The sequence below is a fragment of the Lolium perenne genome, chromosome 2, assembly GCF_019359855.2.
Source record: "Lolium perenne isolate Kyuss_39 chromosome 2, Kyuss_2.0, whole genome shotgun sequence".
Lineage (NCBI taxonomy): Eukaryota > Viridiplantae > Streptophyta > Magnoliopsida > Poales > Poaceae > Lolium > Lolium perenne.
The window spans coordinates 257736093-257748685 of record NC_067245.2 but is presented as its reverse complement, the minus strand read 5'-3'; positions in this window follow the sequence as shown (position 1 = coordinate 257748685).

Below are 12593 nucleotides of genomic sequence, written 5' to 3'. Positions count from 1 at the left end.
GGCATCGCATCGGCCTCTACCATAAAACACGAGTAAGGCCAACCTAATTGCCCCTCCAAACGGTAACCTGTGACCTCCGTCTGAGAAAGCAAACTCAGATCCCCAAATCGCCGCCCAAGCAGCTCCACGAATCTCAGATCTCAACCGCACCGTCCCAACTCCACAGCGCATCAAATGGCGGGATCATCCAACGCCATCGCCATGGTCTCCGGTCTGAAGGTAATCCTCAACCGCCTCTTCGCCAGTCGAATCAATGTTATGATTAAACAGCAAACACCTGAATTAATGTCCTACTCCATTATTAATTTTAGGTTTCAGACATCCTGCTGCCGCATCCTTCTCTCCCAAATTCTATGTGTCTTGGCCCCCGTTCTTCCGAGAGTCCCGCTCACTTAATCTCATGCGAGGCCAATAGAATCCCCTTTGTGGACCAGAATCTAGATCTGACTTCCTGGGCCGACTGCCTGCGAGCCTGGCCTAATCCTCCTGAAGGTTGGGTGGCATGGTACAGTAGAGTGTCTAAAACCCATTACGCCACCTGGGAAACGATAGGGATAGCCGATGCTTTGTCATTATCATTGTCCCCTCTTGAAAAGAATGAGAACATTCTGAAAACCATCGGCTACTTTTTGTCTGATGCACTGAATTGCTTCATGTTCGGCCATGGCCCCATGACACCAACTCTGCTGGACGTGGCCATGATCACAGGCCTGGACATTGCATCTTCAAGCCCCTCTACCTTTAAGTTGCCAAAGGTCCCTTTCACCCTTTCCTCTAAAACAGAGTGTACAAGCTGGGGCGCCTACCTCAGGCGTTATATGAAAACCAAAGGCCCTGTGACAGAGAGAGAGCACACGGCCTTCTTAAACTTCTGGCTGGAGCACTTCATATTCTATGGTCCTTCACTCGCCCCAACCAAGAATTACCTTTCCCTGGCCTATGAACTCGCCAAAGGCACTCAACTTGGCCTTGGCAAACTGTTCCTTGGAGAGGTCTATCGATCACTTCAACTGATGTCTGTCAAATTGTTCTCCCAAAAGACAGTTAAAACAGGAGGCCCCTGGTGGTTTATTCAGTTATGGGCTCAGCTGTACTTTCAGAACCAGATCCCAAACTTCCCACCTTTGGCCACCTGCACCTTCCCAGATGCTAATGGGAAGGAGATCCGATGCACTAGCTATGGCCAAGCTCTGTATAGCCTCCCAGGCAGCAGGCTGATCCCTAAGGAAGCAGCAGAGTGGTTTAAGATTTTCTTCCAAGGCTTGGGCAACCCCCTGTTCTTTCCTTATACTGAATCGGAGAACTTTGAGAATCCAGTCTCCTTCCGGTTAGACAGCTTTGCCAATGACGCTAGCACCCGGCACTTGTACTCCATCATGATCCGTCCTTGCTTTCTCCCAGTTGGCATGAGTACCTCAAACAGGATCATCAAGCCTGGTTATGAGTCTTACCAACCGGTGGTAGTAGCCCGGCAGCTTGGTCTCGGGCAAGTGCCCCCACACTTCTTTCTCCACCACCTGACAGCAAGCAGAGCTGAACTGCCTGACATCCTTACTGGCCAAAGGTGCTATACCTTCTTTGACGCTCTGGCCATTCCAATTCCTCACAACCTCTGTTTCACCATCACTACCGATGGTTTCGAGACTTGGTGGTCCATGTGGAAGACCCACGCCTACAGAAGAGCTCTAGGACCGTTGCTGAAGCAACTTGATGCCGAATATGACGTTCCTGCACACCAGGTACCATTACATATAAATTTCTTGCAATGGCTCATGATGATTGTCTGTAACCTGGCTCTATCTCTTGGCAGCAACAAGATGGCCCAGAACCTACGCAAGCCGATGGCTCCCCCTTCAAATTCCTTCCACCAGCCCCGGTGGTTCTCTTCTGCCAGAGCTCGCCTCCCCTCAAGAAGGTCATAATGCAGAGCCAGCCGATTTCACCAAAATCGGCTCCCAAGGGTAAAGCATCCTCGGGGCCAGTTGCCCCCCGAGCCTCAATCCAGGCGAGGAAGGCAGTGAGGAAAGTAGCTGCCAGAAAGACCCTGAAGCGCAAAGCTCCTGCCCAAGAAAGCTTGCATGTAAGCTGACTCGTGCCTTGACTAAATTTATCCGTCCTCCCAGTCTTTTGCAACATGCTTGTACTTCTTTTTACAGACTTCCACCGAAGAGAACTCCAGCGGGGAGGCACAGTCCAGCCAAAGGGACTCGAACCCGGGCAACTCCGGGAAATCCACCACACAGAGTCAGACGGGCTCGCCAGCGTCGGCTTCTAGGAAAAGGTCTACTCCCGAGCCTGTTGCCCCTCAAGCTCCGATCAAAACAGGGTCACGCGTGAAGCGTCGATGCGTCAAAAGGGCTTGCAAAGACCCACGAGTTTCCTCGCCAAGCCAGGAGGTTTCAAATGTAATTACTTCACCAGTTCATATTTCATGCCGTCCCATTGCTACTTGGATCGGCTCACCGTTTCTTTTGCAGACTAATGAGACCTCTAGCGGGGATGTTGAAGAGGTACTGATGCCATCTTCCACGCTAGACCTAGCCACCTCGACGAGCGTGGCTGACCAAGTGGCTAACCTAGCCAAGTCCATGGAAAAGCCGATTATCACAACATCGGCTGCTCCTCCTACTTTGGGAGAGGTACACTCCACTCCCTTGGCTCTACCCTTTACTTTGTTGTATACTAAAACTGCTCTTGTTCGTCTGTCAGGGTTGTGATCTTTCAAGCTTGCTGACGTTCGATCCTGAATCCATCGAACCAGCTACTTCCAAGGCAGGTGAAGAGCCAAGTCCTAGCACGGTCCATGGTCCGCTCCAGCGTCTCAAGGCTTTGCTCTCCTCCTCAGTTGAGACCCTGGTTGAAAACCCCGAGGCAGTCAAGGGCATCCTCGAAGACATCCAGCCCCATCTCCCGGTGACACTGCAGGTGAAGCTTTGGCCAGCTGTGACTCTGTCGGTCTTCAGGTCAAGGGTGCAGTCGGCTCGTCAAAGAATTATCCTTCGTCACGCCCAGCTTCCGTTGAGAGCCGATATTGCAGACAAGTGTCAACGGCTCAACGAGAAAAAGGCTGCTTTAGACGTCAAAACTGACACTTCTGCCAATAGTGCCGAACTCGAGACCCTGCGTAAGGAACTGGAGAACCTTGAAGAGAGGGTCAGGGTGACCAAGCAGCTTATCCAAGACAAGGAAACCCTCATTGCTCGCTCTCAAGAGGAAGCAAAAGGCCTCACAGCCGATCTGAAGACCGATCTGGCTGAAATTCGTGCCCTGATCAGTCAACTGGTGACGGGCAAAGACGAGGATGACGAGGCTGAGATCGCCGAGGTGGATCGTATCCGTGCTGACGCCCTTCACGCCCTCAACGCGTTTCTTCAGTAGCCTCTCTGTGTAAACTGATAAATGTTTTGCTGAACTTGTACCTCTAGAGTCGATGGCTGTGCATCGGCTTTTTACATTCCGAAGTCGATGTCTTTGCATCGGCTGTACTTGTATACTATTTTTTTTTTGTTTTTTTACTGGCCGATTTTTCTCTCGGGCCCCAATATTTCACTGCCCATGTATCGCACATGTTCATCGCACATGTTCATCTGATTAGGTGCCCCCCGAGCCGAATCTGTCAGGTAACTGCAGATATCGGCTCTGTACTTGAACATCGGCTCCGTCAGGACCAATGTTGACTTCTTCCAGCTCATCAGCCGATGTAAACCCATACCCTAACTCATCAACGTATGGTAAGGATAATATGGGCCGATTGCTGGAATCGGCCTCCATTTTGATTGCAACCAGGATTTTTGGGAAGTGCCGGAGCCGATCGCGTGGAACGGCTTCCTCTTTGTCATTGTTATGAGAGCGGCTGCCCTCGTCTCTGTCCTTACCAGAGTGGTGTCCAGGTCCTACCATGTTGACGCTGAACGAGAAACCTGGCTGGCACCTCCCAGGGTAAGTGCACTCCACCATGTTAACGGCGGGGAAAGGGTGTGTGTCGACTTTCATGGCGTACTGGCTGAAAATTAGACGCCCTTGCTCTATCGCCATTTGGATCTGCTGACGCCACACCCTGCAGTCGTTGGTGGTATGGGTGAACGTGTTATGCCACTTGCAGTATGGCTTTCCGTTCAGCTCCTGTGCCGTGGGGATTTTGTGGCCTTCGGGTAACTTTAGCTGCTTCTCCTTAAGTAAGAGGTCGAAAATTTGCTCAGCTTTGGTTACGTCGAAGTCAGACCCTCTTGGAGGACCTTGTGGCTTAACCCACTTGCAGGACACGGGGCTTGTCCCCCGAGTCCATTCGGTCACTGCTACCTCTTGATCTCCCGCAGAGCCTTCACCTTCCTCCGCCTCAACCAGGACTACCGCACGCTTGAACTTGTCCTGGTACAACTCTGGGTGGCGCTGTTCATACAATGACAGTTTCTGAACCATATGCGCCAGTGAAGGGTAATCTGCTTGGGAAGCCAAATCCTTGATCGGCAATGCGAGACCCACCACCGCCAACTCAACTGCTTCTTTTTCAGTCAAACGAGCCGAATAGCATCGGTTCCTAACGGTCCTGAAGCGTTGGATGTATTCTGAAACTGTTTCTCCGCGCTTCTGTCGTACTTGTGCTAGATCGGCAATGCTAGCTTCGGAAGCCTCTGAGTGATACTGCATGTGGAACTGCTCTTCCAACTGCTTCCAAGTCCGAATTGAGTCTGGTGGCAGCGAAGTGTACCACCCGAAAGCCGATCCTGTGAGAGACTGTGCGAAGAACCTCACACGTAGTTCATCTAATCCTGAGATCGTGCCCAGCTGCGCCAAATATCGGCTCACATGCTCGATTGAACTGGAGCCATCTGACCCACTAAACTTGGAGAATTCAGGGAGCCGATATTTGGGTGGTAGTGGGATCAAATCGTACTCGTTGGGGTACGGCTTGGAATAGCCGATTGCCCTCCTTTTCGGTACCATGCCGAACTGGTCTCTCAAGATTGTACTGATCTGATCCGCGGTGCTGGCTGCAGGAGCCAAGCTCTGAAGATTCGCTGGAGTGGCGTACTTAGCCAGCCATGCTTGCTTCTCAGGCTCTGAGCTAGCTGCAGTAGTTGAGCTTTGGAGGTTTGTTGGAGTGGCATACTTAGCTAGCCACGTCTGCTTCTCAAGATCTGATCCAGAAGCTCCTCCTGCTGTTCCAGAAGTCCCTGCTATTGCAGTCTGGTTCGTGAGTGCCCAATTACTGCAATCTGGCACGTATGTGCACGTGTACCCGTGAGGGATCTCCTTAGGCGCCTCACCACCAATCTTGTAGACGACGAATGCCGGTGAACTCGGCACTTCTGGTGCTGCCAACGCGAACGGCAGCGGTGGTCGGGACTGGAGTGGTATCTCTCCTTGGTGAGTCCCTAGAGCAGGTCCTGACGGAGAGTACTGATGCCTCATGATTTCCTGGATCACCCGAAGGGCGACACGCTCCAAAGTGTTCACCAGGCTCTCAGAATGGCGGTGCAGCGAATGAGCTACCATGAAATTAATCTCCTGACGCAGAGACCTGGTGCGTTCTTCTGAAGGGGTAGACAGGTCCACTCCATCGAGCGCGCCTTCAGGTGAGAACCCTTTCCACCTAATGTCGTGTGAGCGGGTCCTCTGGAAAGAGCCGATGAGGTCGGCTTCGAGGATAGCTTTGACCTCGTCATACTTCTTCTTGAGCTCCTCAGTCAGATCTTCGTACGTGACTGGAGTACCTTCCGCCATCTCAGATGTAGATGGCGATGCAGTTGATGTCGAAGACCGTCCCACTGGGCGTGCCAGAATGTGTTGCGGTCAGAAACCCACCGGTGAGCAACGACGGGCAACACAGTAGTGCCGGGAGGCTCCCAGGACTGCGGCTGGCCCTGGTCCCTCGAGCGACGGCCCGCAAAGCCTCGGCACGCACGTCCAATGCTGGTGCAAGGGCGTGCCACCTGACCTATACCTGGTCAGGAAGGTGATGGATTTGCTTCGCTTAGTTTCCTGCATGGCATACACGTAAACATTAAATACGAGCCTCGATCGGCTCTCAGGTTGTCCTGTGAATCGGCTCAAGGAGCCGATCCACCCATGATTCGTATGAGGTCTACGATCACATGGTGGTCCTGCTTGATCAATATAAAGCTAAAACGACCTACGACGATTTAGGGTTTTCACCACATAATCGGAACATCCTACGCGTGATTGAGCCTGGCAGCCACGCACGGTGATAATAAACCAACCCTAGACAAGGCCTAAAAACCAACATGAAGTTGATCCCCGGAACATCTTATCTAGGGCCAGCAAACCACACCCTACGTGCTACTGGATCCTTCAACCCGTTTGCAAGGCCTAACTATGCAGATATTAAACTAATCCTTGAAGAACAAGGAGCAATCATAACAGATCGGATCTACTAAATAATGATCAAGCGAGGTGCCGCCCTTACACCTAAGATAAGTGTAAGGGCGGCTAGACGTCTAAGGGTTGCACGGACAAAAGCATGTGACACGATGAAACAATGCTAACCCTAACACATCTATGATAACTACGTTGCTCGCCATCAACAAGGCTTCAGCACGAGCAACGCATGAACAACGAATAAACGTATACTGCCTAGATCGCAAGATGCGATCTAGGCAGCATGGTGCTTACCTGGAAGAAACCCTCGAAACAAGGGGTTGGCGATGCGCCTAGATTGGTTTGTGATGAACGTGATTGTTGTCTTTCTCAATAACCCTAGATACATATTTATAGTCCGTAGACTTTCTAACGTGGGAATAATCCCAACCGTGTACGAGCCAAATTCTATCTAACCGACACGTATCCTACTATATTTACAAATACACGGGCAAACTAGCCCAAACTTTGTATACAAGGCCGATTCATGTATATCTTCCGTGTATATTGTTCAAGCCCATCTTAATCGCGGCCCACCTCTGATCCGGTCAAATTCTGGTGACAACAACATGACCAATCAACACTCAATAAATAAATAAGATATCAAAAGGAGATGTATCATCTCTTATATGTATAAGTTTCTCTAAGTGGGCAATATCACAAAGATATTTATCCACAAAGAAACATGCACACATAAAATAGATACGCAAGAAAAATAGTATGATATCCAAGATGAAGTCATGCAATATACCAATAAGAATTTTTGCTTAATAGCATGGCCAAAGGCTCAATTTTATCTTATTGTACATTCATGAACTTCAACCACAAACAACTAAAATACATCACAAATATCAACAAGGGATAGAAGATAGTTGGGATGCATTTGAGAAAGGCAACAAGTATCACAAACGGGGATACCAAAAGAAGTAACTAAATTTGCACTTTCATCTATATTGCACATGTGAGAGCCTTGAGGAATTGATATGCAACAAAATTGCTAGATAGACATAGTTGGGATGGATGAATCATGAGAATGATTTAAAATACTTCCCAACAAATGCACTCATCTCAAATTACTCACATTCACAATAAAGAGGTTTCATTAAGACTTTTGCAAGAAGCACATCATTTGCAAATCAAGAGATTCATGCCAAGATGCAACCATAAGGTTGGATACAAGAAAAGTATGCATGAGAAGATACTTGTTACCAAGATAGCATTGGTGTGGATGTAGTAGATATGTGTTCGTTGACCATCCTAGCTTCTTTCCAAGAGTGAGACAAGCATTCAATGCATATCCATTGTACCTAACACAAAGGTAAGTACAAAATGGTCCCCAAACTAATTGGATCCGAAGTAGTTAGACACACTACAACATATAGGACAAACTCCACAATTCTATGTGCATATAGATATGAAATTGAATTTCATGCACATCTTACCCAAATTAGGATTTGATGGAGTTTACCCTATATATTGGATCAAAGAAAGTAACACATGCCATAAGATATACATATATTAAATATGCATGCACAATACTTTCAAGAACCAAAGGAAGATACAATTTGGACAAAACACCAAATAAACCAAGAGACAATGGTTGTCCAAATTATATCAAAGAATCAAATCAACACAAGATTGACTCCAAAGACTTATCTCATTATAAGAAGCTAATTAAACCTAAACACAAAGGAATGAGATAACCAACTCCCAAGAGAGCAAGGTTCCAACAAATAAACCAAATCCTCGAAACTTTTTATGATGGCACAAAGTACCAAAAAGAAAATTTTATGTCTCCCAAAACCAAATTTTTGATAAAGATCAAGAGATGTTAAACATTCTAATAATATAGAAGAGCTCCCCCATGTTTGGTGCATTATCTAGGATTTTTTATATGAATACAAAATGCACAAAACTAGGATCATCACGCTACCTATATCTTCTAACAATGCTAAGAAAGTTTGAATAGACAACTTAGATCCATAAGATGCAAGGAAGACACATGGGAGTCAAAGCACAACAAATTCATGGCAATAAATAAGGCAATATAAATACAAGAGCCAATGTAGATATGATCAATAAATATCTACCTCATAATTGATTACCAATTGTCCTAGGACAAGAGGTATTAGGAAATATTTCCCGGTGGTAGTTTGTAAGTATACATAAGATCATATTTACAACGAACAAAGCATATGGTAAAAGATAAGAGTTAACCATCATACAAAGATAGTTTCTTGATAGCTTCATTTAGTCATACTAACATGCAAGGCAATTAATAGTATTCATACCAACATGCAAAGCAATTAATAGTATTCATACCAACATGCAAACAATTAATAGTATGACTTGAAGCACATGGTTTTCCAAAAATGTATTGAGGGACACGTTGTGAAAAACCATGCCAAGAAAAACTTTCACAAATAAGATCCACAAAGATATTAGCAATGAAGCCATTTAAGCAAATTGGAGCTTGTTTGAGCAAACATGCCACATAGGAGAGAGATAATTTACGGTATCAATTCTATGTGACACAACCTCAAATGTTCACATTTTCTAGGCTTGTAATATGCACAAAGCTTATTACTCCCCCATAATGTGATAAGGAATTTATTTTCACAAGAGGCAAATAAGATCCAAGTAGAGATATTAATGGACATTAGAATTTGAATTTCTCATGAAGATGACATACCACATAGCGACTAGATAATCTCGCAATATCAATTCTAAGTGATATTCCTCATGTACACACATTGTTTAGGATCATGAAATTCCCAAAGGAATATCACTCCCCCAAAATGGGATTGTCCATTAATCGCTCATAAGAGCCATATAAGATACAACAAGATGCAAAGAGGCTCCAACACAAACACAAATACATGGTGTGCAACCCAACATGCATTGACTTGACTTCTCAAGCAAAACTATTAGGAAGCACAACATATACAAACACATGTTAGGAACAAAACTAACACATGCAAAGGGGCGAGTAACTTTCAATATAAATGAGTTGAGAACATGTTACCGCAAGGAGGAACATTGGATATATGATAGTAGCAAGATAATCAAAAGACTTGGCTTGATATAATATAAATGATGAAGATCCCTTAATTTTTCATGATGTAGCCAAGTCTCCAATGCCCTCCAACAAGCACCTATTGATCAAGTTTTGGATTGTTGGTCCCCAACTAAGTTGGATCCTAAGAGGTTAGTCACAATAGGCTTGGCAACCCAAATGGTTCTTTTCTTGACACCACTTTGAGTACCAACAAATTTGGCAAATACATTGCCACCCTCATCCTTACGAAGAGAATAAACATCATCAATGGTGATAGAGTTGGATGAGGTACCAATAGTGCAAAAGGAGGAGATGTGGCCCTTCTCGCGGCATATGTAGCAAGTTCTTTTCTTCTCCTTCTTCTCACTAGATTTCTCCACAATGGGAGCATTGGCTTGATTCTTCTTGGGAAGTGACATTTCTTCAACTTGAGGTTGAATATGAGTTTGAGCTTGAGGCTGCTTCCCTTTTTGCTTCTTCTTCAAAGGGCAAGATCTAACATGATGCCCTTCAATTTTGCACTTGAAGCAAACAATCTTGGCCGGGTCTTTGACTTGTAATTGGCCCTTCTTAATCTTGTTGTTCTTGGACTTGATCTTGTTGTTGGAGTTGAATCCAAGTCCACTCTTGTCATTGGGGGATTGTTGCACACTTAACATCTTATCAAGTTTGCATTTCCCTTCATGACCCTTTACCAAGTCGTTCTTCAAAGAAGAGACTTGGGCCTTGAGCTCTTTGATTTCCTCTACATGGTTAGTAACAACACAAGTACTAGAGGAAGTAGAACCTTCATTGTTAGAGCAACAAGGCAAGGAAGATAATTCATCACAAGATTTAGCAATATTATGAGTGGATGAATTACTAGGACTAGCACATGGAAATATAACATTTTGAGTAGTAGTGCTAGTACCCACATGAGGCTCACAAGGTGTTGCCTTAGATATTGTAGCCTCATGAGCTAACTTTAGCCTATCATGAGAGGCTAGAAGATCCTCATGGGAGCTAGTAAGCTTTCCATGATTTTCTTCCAATTTCCCATAATTGCTAGTTAGCAAATCAAGTTGAGCCCTTAGCTCAACATTCTCCTTGAAGATAGATGCTTCACAAGAAGTAGAGTTAGTAGCACAAGCATCATCACAAGACATATTAAGAAGAGAGGGTAACATAGCATGCTCTTTTAAATATGAAGCTTTAAGTTGCTCATGCGACTCGGTGAGTTTGGTGAGCGCACTCTCAATAACCCTTGAGCCCTTTTTGAGTTGCTCAAAATCCTCAAGGAGTTTAGCATTAACAAACACAAGCTTATCATTTTTTAGCTTTAGTTCATTTGCCACCTCAAGAGCTCTATCATGGTTTTCCTTTTCTCTAGACAATTCTAGAGCAAAGGTTTCCTCAAGAGCTTCCTTGGTGGTTTGTTCTTCTTCAAGTTCATCCTTTAGAGATGCCACATCATTGGCATACTCTCGTTCAAGAGCACCCATTTTATCAATGGTGTTCTCATGCATCCATATAAGTTTTTGGCTCTCAATAGCGGTAGTCAAGATTTCAAAGAACTGAGTGCTAGCAATTTTATCTTTGCAAATAACCTTGAATACGCTCTTACCCTTATCGCGTAGAGAGACAACCCAATCCTCTTCTTCATATTCATCCTCATCCTTATCACCACGAGACATATTAGGTTCCATGGTAGGAGGTACCGTGGAACCCTTGGCCATAAGGCATATATGAGGACCGTGAGATAAAGATGAGGAGTTACTTGAGGCTCCTTTCAAGATCTTGTCTTGACCAATAGAATCTTTGGTTTCCTCTAGATTGTTAGACACACAACAACTAGAGGAAATAGAAGCATTTTTATCATGGCCACAAGACAATGCAAGCATATCATCATTAGATTTATTCAAGCAACTTACACATGATATGCAAGGACTATCAACACAAGCATGTAAATCATTTCTAGTGCTAGATGTGTTTGAGTCCGTAGATGAAACATTGCAATGAGATAGAGATGAAGAATCATCAATAGAAATCTCAATATCAACATTGCAATTTTCATCACCACTCACCATATCATTACCTTGTGTCTTGACACACTTTGGTGAAGTGGATGAAGATGAGAACTCATCACGGCCGGAAGTGGAAGCAATACAATCATCCTTAATAATATTGGACATGTCATATTTGTCTTGAAGCTTTGTCCATAATTCATGAGAGCTCCCAAAAGGCATGATTGACGAAGTAACTACATTGCTCACAACAATGGAAAACACATGAGAAGCAAGAGCATCGAGGCAAGAGTTTTTCTCCTCCTCAAGAGATAAATTTTGAGGATCCTTAGGAGAAGAAAAACCCATGTCAAGAAATCGCTCCATGTCCGGGGACATACGCCGCAAAATATTAAGCACATAAATTTTCCATAGATCATAATTTGTGCCATCAAATATAACCAAGTTATTGTGCGCTAATCCCCTAACCGACATCTTTACTCTCAAGGCGGTGAAGCCTAAGAATGAGAGACCTTGCTCTGATACCAATTGAAAGGACACAGATGTCGCCTAGAGGGGGGGGGGGGGGTGAATAGGCGATTTAAAACTTTTACGAGATAGGCTTAACAAATGCGGAATAAAACTAGCGTTTACTTTGTCAAGCCCAAAGCCTATATACTATGGTTCACCTATGTGCACCAACAACTTATTCTAAGCAATGGTTCACCTATGTGCACCAACAACTTATGCTAAGCAATACAAGCAAGTATGTGATAGCAAGATATATAACTTCAAGCACGATGGCTATCACAAGGTAAAGTGCATAAGTAAAGAGCTCGGGTATAGAGATAACCGAGGCACGCGGGAGACGATGATTTATCCCGGAGTTCACACTCTTGCGAGTGCTGATCTCCGGTGGAGAGGTGCAGTTGCTTAGTGCTCCCGAACGCCACAAGAGGCTCACCTTGAGGTGTGGTTGCTCGATGCACACCAACGCCACAAAGGCCTCACCCCAAGATGCGGTACTCACACCACACACCGAACGCCACGAAGGCGCCTCACCTAAATCTCCGGTAACCCTCGCCACAAAGTCCTAGGTCACGGTTCCACTAAGGGATTTCCTTCGAGGCGGAAACCTGGCCTTACACAAAGATTGGGGCACACATCCACAACTT